Source organism: Lepisosteus platostomus, chromosome 5, assembly GCF_059453375.1.
Source record: "Lepisosteus platostomus isolate fLepPlt1 chromosome 5, fLepPlt1.hap1, whole genome shotgun sequence".
Classification (NCBI taxonomy): Eukaryota; Metazoa; Chordata; class Actinopteri; order Semionotiformes; family Lepisosteidae; genus Lepisosteus; species Lepisosteus platostomus.
Genome location: NC_142615.1, coordinates 6,316,100 through 6,323,164, shown reverse-complemented (window position 1 = coordinate 6,323,164; position 7,065 = coordinate 6,316,100). Strand labels below are relative to the sequence as shown.

General features: G+C 36.8%; 1 protein-coding gene across 3 annotated transcripts in view; it reads left to right on the top strand.

Moving 5' to 3' along the window:
- Positions 1 to 389: 389 nt before the first annotated feature.
- LOC148662739 (guanylate-binding protein 5-like) overlaps positions 390 to 7,065 on the top strand; it is a 30,779-nt gene continuing 24,103 nt past the window's right edge. The window contains exons 1-2 of one of the 3 annotated variants that reach the window (XM_088631303.1): positions 390 to 548; positions 2,864 to 2,948. The gene's annotated coding sequence lies outside the window, so the exon portion shown is untranslated. Of the gene's footprint in view, positions 549 to 588; positions 613 to 648; positions 980 to 2,863; positions 2,949 to 7,065 lie in introns of those variants that run through there. The other 2 variants (XM_088631305.1, XM_088631304.1) reach the window with 2 other exon arrangements.

Genomic DNA, 7,065 nt, shown 5'->3' with positions numbered 1-7,065 from the left:
GACAGGATAAAGTCAAAGTAAACTGACATATTTTGTGTACTGCACATTTCTACGGGGCCTATCTCTATAGACATTTCCACAGTATCTCCAAACTTCCTCCTCACCACTGGGCAAGGGCGCTACACTAGTTTAACCCATCAATCCCAATCCAACAATATTTAGACAGGTTTATGAGCTGCACCTCAGACCCTTTAATATAACCAGATTATGTGAGTTGTCTCAATTGCAGGTGTTTTATGGAAACAATTCAATTAACATACAAAGTAGTCTAAAACCTGTTCTGATTAACTGTTTAGTGCTTATATTTCAAAGTTTTATATTAGAAAAATGTAGTAGTCTCTATAGGAAGTTTTCTTTCTTTGGGATTTCCGCGAATAGTTTATCAGTATGAAAAGTTGAAAGTGAAAGGAAGGATAGTTACTTACTCCCTGTTCTAGTCATGATAAAACTCGAAAGTGAAAGGAAATGTGTGTTTATAAAACTCCAGCGCGGTAATCCCCTTCACCACCTTACCGATTCGCACCACAGAGGAGGACCGGAGGATACAGGTGAGATGATCATTTGTTTCGATCAGTCACAATCTCAAACTCAGCACAGCCTTCGGACAAGGAGGTATCGTGTGGCGCAGATTGCTGGCATGTTAGATTTCTGCTTTAAATTAGTCTGAACTAATAATAGTTTTGAAACTAATAGAGAGAGCCCCCACTCTGGACCTGTTTCAAGTACAAGAAATGAGATTAGTTTGGAGTCTAGGCTTTTTTTGTTACTGACAGGAGGTTTAAACGTAACTATCGAAAACTCCAGGATAAAGGGCGCCGGACAGGATAGAGCTGTACAGCTTGTAACTGTCGCTTCCTCCTGTTCAGATACAGCTGTAGGAACGGTTTTAAACAGACTCGCATTATACAGAACGCTGAGTTCACCGCATTTAACAATATGCAGCGATCGAATGGATTAACCCAAGTGTCTCCAACCTACGGTATCTTTATCCGGCCCGAGAACAGAGGAAAGCGTCACCACTACATGCTTACGCGCAAGTGTTAAATTAAATAACCTTTACCTCAGGTTCACGTTTGTTGTGCTTGAGTTTTCTTGCATTGTTTTTTTACATCGAAATGTCAGCTAAGTGGAGAAACGTTGACGAAGAGTGCCGTATTTTTAATGAGAAAACTATTTCGTGATTGAAAGCGTTGTGCTTAATACGCAGAGAAACCGTCGCTGTTCTCAAGGAGTATAATATCCGAAGGCATTACGATACGAAGCACAGAAATACTCAGATGTGATTGGCAAAATGATTTCAGATAAAGTAGAAGCACTGAAGAAAAACTTAATTTATCAGCGTGAAATATTTAAAAAAGCGATCACAACAATCAGAATCCATTGTAAGGGCGAGTTTCAAAATAGCACGTCATAGCTAAGGCAGGGAAACCATTTACTGATGGGCAGCATATACAAAGAAAAAGTTGCTTTGCTCGAACAAATACACCTGTCATCTAATACAACTGCTCGTCGCACAGAAGACCCGGGAAAAAACGATTATTTTGCACTGTATTCATAATCTTTCATCAGCAGGCTTTGTGCGATAAAAAATTACAATTATCTGAAGTAATGGATAGTGACAGTGAATTTTATACGATAGTCCTCCCTTAATCATCGTCAGTTTAAAAACTTCCTATCTGAAATCGAAAGTGAATATCCGGACGTTCCGTACCACTGAGGGGTTCGCTGGATCAGCAAACCCAAGTGCTAGAGATTTAGTGAATTACGCACAGAATTCGATATTTTCATGACTCAAAGGACACGACCTATTCTATAATTTCAGATTTGTTTCAAATTCTATAATTTCAGATTTGTTTTCACTCGTAAAATCCTTCAGACAAAAATTCTTCAGACAATAATTCTTTTTGGACAAACAAGTGGCAGCAAACAATTTTGTTCAGTTCGCAACTTGTGAAAAGTACAGAAATGAATGTGCCGAACCTTTTCCGATCCCGTTCACTTTAAATGTGATTTCACATTTGAAGCAGAAATTTCAGGACCGTTTTCAAGATTTTAACAGTATCTCACAGAACATAAGATTGTTCAAGAACCCTTTTGCAAGTGAAGTTGAAGATCTTCAGCCTGAATTGCCGCTCGAAGTAATTGACTTTGCTGCGAATGACTTGTATAGGGATCTGTTTAAGGAAAATGATTTGTTAAACATAAATCACTGCCTGAAAGGTGTTTTAAGAACATTCCACGAGCAACTTTTCTAAAGTTTTCTGTCTTCTGCCTCCACATTTTGTGTGAACAAACATTTACAAAGATGAAACAGACATTCTGTCACTGAAGCAATTCCAAATATCGCATTAAATTTGCACACATGTATGTGAATATTTCTTCTAGATTTATTTGTTCATTTGAATATTACAATATAAGGGGTTTCATTTAATTTATTATAAGTGTAAATTGTGTTGTTTATTACGTATTCCTCCATCATAAAATACCTACCCTCCCTGTGTCTGGCCATCTGGCCTTTCTTCCGAAGAAAATGTGGCCCTCGAGGAAATTAAAATCTGATTAGGACTGAAAATCTTTTTTTCCAGTCAATCTTTTTTTCCAGTTAAACAGATTCAAGAAATGTTCTAATTTCATTTTCAAATACTTTGAAACAATACAGAATCCATAGAAGTGTCTCCTCCCACATTTACGTTAGAGAAATGGGTATCTGTTTGCTTTAAATTAGACATTTTATCATTTCTGATTTCTCCTCTTATCGGAGAAGCTACAGATATAAAAATATTTAACCTAACTGACTAACACAAATGCATTTTTTTGTGGTTAAAAGCAACATATAATATAGCTGATTTATTGTGCACACCAGATCATCGTTGTAGAACTGAGCTGTGGTCAGGACCAGAGGGGAACCGCACAGAAATTGAATCGTACTGACCGATTCCAGCACAAAGGTAAGCGAAGGAAATCACTCCTAATACCAATTGCAGATGACTTGGCTGCTGAAATTAGTCGCTATCTCTGCACTAAAATATATCCTCTGTTGCAACAAACACAAACAGCTGCTGCCGTCTAGAGGTTACTACACTAACCAAGTTAGTACAGTGCTAAGCAGATCGCAAGGGAAAGTTCTGAATGATGGAGAAACGCATTACTGAAATAATATCGTTAATATGAACTTAATTTAAACATTAGTGACTGTTAATATACTGTATTGAAATATAAAACTGAAATTGTATTCCAGTCTTGAAGCAAGTGTCATCATTTTGATCATTTGTGATAGATTTCTGGGAGACATACTGTGACGTAGATTAATATTCTATGGAGTGAAGTGAACTAAAATCTAGGCAAATACACCTTAATAAATGGGACTCCTATAATGTTTTTGCTTTCTTCTAGTTCTGCTTCTAATAGTCCCAGTAATCCTATGTTTGCCTTCATAGTATTTCATATACATAAATGTAGCTGTCAAAATCTCAACATTGAATAGTTTGGAAGCGCAGATAGAATAGATTAGTAACGATGGCACAAGTGCCCAGAAATGCAAAGGTGTTTATTGTGAGGATGCGTCTTTCGACCTTTTCGGCTCATGATTACAAGACAGGCCACTGTGTCAAGATCATTCAATTTCAACGAACTTTCAGATTTAGCACGTTCTGCTTAAGCTCCGGAGTACTTAATGAGGTACTATCAGGAGATCATCTCCAGCTCTGAGTTCAGATGCAACGAAAACTGCTGGGGACCAAAAAAAGCTGGGGACCAAATGAACTTGTGTTTCGTACGGTGCTGAGGGTTCAGCATCGTTGTTGTTCAAATTAGCAAGAACTGCCGGTGCTCTGAATCAGAGCTTTTCAATTAGTCTGTTCAGTGCGTTAATATGTCAGCCATAATTATTCATTTATCTGTCTTGTGTTAATATATAACTGAATGTTCTTGGCAATTTAATGTTAATTTGAATTTAAGAACGGCATTTATATTGAAATAAACCAGAGAAGGTAACTGCTTATGAGATACTCAATTGCATTTAATCACAAACGAACAAACGATAATAGCAGGTGCGTGTTAAGCTTGAACATGTATTATAGCAGTTTTTATTTCCATTGATAAATTATACTGATTCATACAGAGATCCTTCAGACAAATAAAGCAAACACATTGCTATTTCGGTGTTATAATAGGCATAAGCTACTTTTGTGTCTGCAATAATTTTAACGTAAGTGTTATGCAACTTCAGGGGCTGCATTTGTTGTAATGTTTGTTGTACAACTCATCTACATTAAGAGTTTTTAATTAAAATAATGGCGCGTAGTGCATTTTCCTTACAGCTGAGTGAAAACAAATGTTACACAAAGCATCATCTAATGTCCAACAGCGTTAGTCATTTTATTTTTTAAATAGAATTAACATCAATATGTGGATTTGATCTACAAAAACAAGTTACATTTACAGCTCTAAAAAGGAAAACTTAGAGCTCTGTAACAGATCTTTTCAGTTAATTGCTGTTCCTCTGATCTTGAAATTTTAAAACCACCTTTTCCTTGCCTTTCATGTGGTCTGTGTACTATTCCATTAACAGCACCGTCACTGAGGCATGTGCGGTCTTGCTCAACCTTGTTACCGACTGGATGGGCCTCCTGTTCGTCTCCAAATCTTTCCGGACATTTCAACACCATTATTGTTGGACCACAGCCACAGATATGAGAAAGGACACTGTTCCAAAGAATTGTCTTAGATTATCACTTTTAATAATATGTTTTTTTTTTCTTTAACTTACCCATACCTTTGCCTATACAGTACAACTTATTCTTTGCATCCCCAATATCCCTGCTTTCCCTGAGAAACACAAGTGAAGAGTCAAATCCCAAAGAAAAATACAACAAATCTATTCAATTAACTCCCAGATGTAACAGAACACATGTAAGAATTACACTCCATTTCAATTTGTATTTCCTTGATTTCAGTTCTCTTCCCTCCCCTGGTTATCTGAAAAATTAACTATCACATACAAAAGGGTTAGTGTTAGGTTAAACATGCATTATCTGTAGTACAGCTACTGATAAAGATAGATATTAAACTTCATTATTAACAGATTACACTTTTATTAATAAATACTTGTATTGATAAATAATTGTTGTGTCTGGAAAGCCCCTCAAGTATTGTAGGTAAATTTTACAAGAAATGTCAAGCTAAAGATGCTAAGTTCATCATTTAGTGAAGGTATCATTTCCACTATGTTCAGGAAAGTTCTAATGGGATCCCGTGCTTAGTCCGCTACTGAGTTGCTTAAAACCTGTGAAGAGGTGGTTTAAATTAATCTACTACTACAATAATATGTAGAGGGCAGCAGTTGTTACTTTGGGTTCATTGTAATTCAGGACAGGTTCAGAATGGAGCTGTGGACAAATTTCAGCCATGTTCATTGCATTTGATCTTAAGTTTGCTCACTAGTTTTGCACAGGCTGAACTCCAGTTGGCTCGCTGCTTTGGGGTCGATACAATTGGTCCCTTGAGTTATGCCACCAGGAGAAATTATTTCCAGATTTGTGTTTCTTTTGTAAAACCCAAAGCACTGGAAACACATTTTGCTGAGATTAAGTTAAAAATAAGGATATTAAATTATCAAAACATTAAACAAGTGAGATCCCATGTAAGTAGATAAAGTCTCAAAACCATCCTGTTTTATTGTTAATTACGGTTAAACCAGTAAATCTGAGATACTGAAGTTTGGAAATATGCAGTACATACTACAATGTTGACAGATAAAATTGTATTATTCAAAGTTTAAGGCTGTTTTAAATGCACAGTGGAAACAAATGTAGTGAGACTGAAACAGAGCCCTTCCTGTAGTTGTGACAGTGTGTCCCTTACTATGAAAATTAAAACAAGCAGCTATGCAGTTGTTGGACATGTTAATATATCTTGTTGAATGGAGAGTGCAATTTTTATATTGAATTTCTCTGTGCAACTGTCTGGTGCTACAGCTGCCTGTCAGTTCCCAGGTGTGTGAGTCACTGTTCATATGACACCATACTACCCAAATTAATTAACATTCCTACATGGCAGAGTCACAGTGGAGCCTGTGTAACATATTTTCTTGAGAAGAGGAAGGTAAGCAGTCCTTTTCCTCACAGTGAGGATAGTTTTACATGGGTCAGCTCTGCTGTTATTATCAGGAAAAGACAGGTGTGGAAACATGCTCACAAGCGAGTCATGAACACGCAATGTATACACATTGGATAATATGAGCACATATCTTCTAGACAATTCCTGGAAATAATAAAAACATTAAGAAAGAAAGGCAAAACAAAATGTTAGATTATACATCTATTAGAGCAGAATGCAAATCAGGGAATGTTATATTAGTTTCAATTTAAGCTGTCAACCAGGCCTCAACTGTCTGTACTTACAAAATTAATACAGAATGTTTCAGGGGACATTATTCCATCTGGAAATGGCCTCTGGACATATGACAAACAGGAGTACTAAAAGGTTAAAATCACATAATATAGTAATAGTAAGGCCTCATTTGGTATACTGTGTACACTTTTGCTCACCACACTAAAACAACAACAACAACAACAACAACAACAATATATATATATATATTCCTGTTAGAATTAAGTCTGATAACTACCAGATACAGTTTGGGACTCAGGAGAATGTCCTACACTGACAGACTGAAGGACCAAAGCCTTTATGTCTCGAACAGAGAAGATCAAGGGGATTTGATAAAGTATTCAATATCCTCAAAGGTACTGACAAATTCATCACAATTAAATACAAATTAGAAGACACAAGTGAGGACTACATGGAAGTATATGTAAAGCTGAGAACAGGAAGCTGTGCATCAGATGGTTTTGGAGGGTTGCCTGAATCTTCAGTAAATCATGTACAGCACATGTGACTAAAGGTTAGGCACTGCTGTAAGCACTTTCCAGCACACGACCAAAACCATGTGTCCGAGGTTACTGAAACACCAATAGAAGGATAAAACAGGTCTTGTGATCTGGTGTTTATCACCACACCAACCCTTAGATGACCATATCCTCTGAAAACACAGCCAGTTTAATG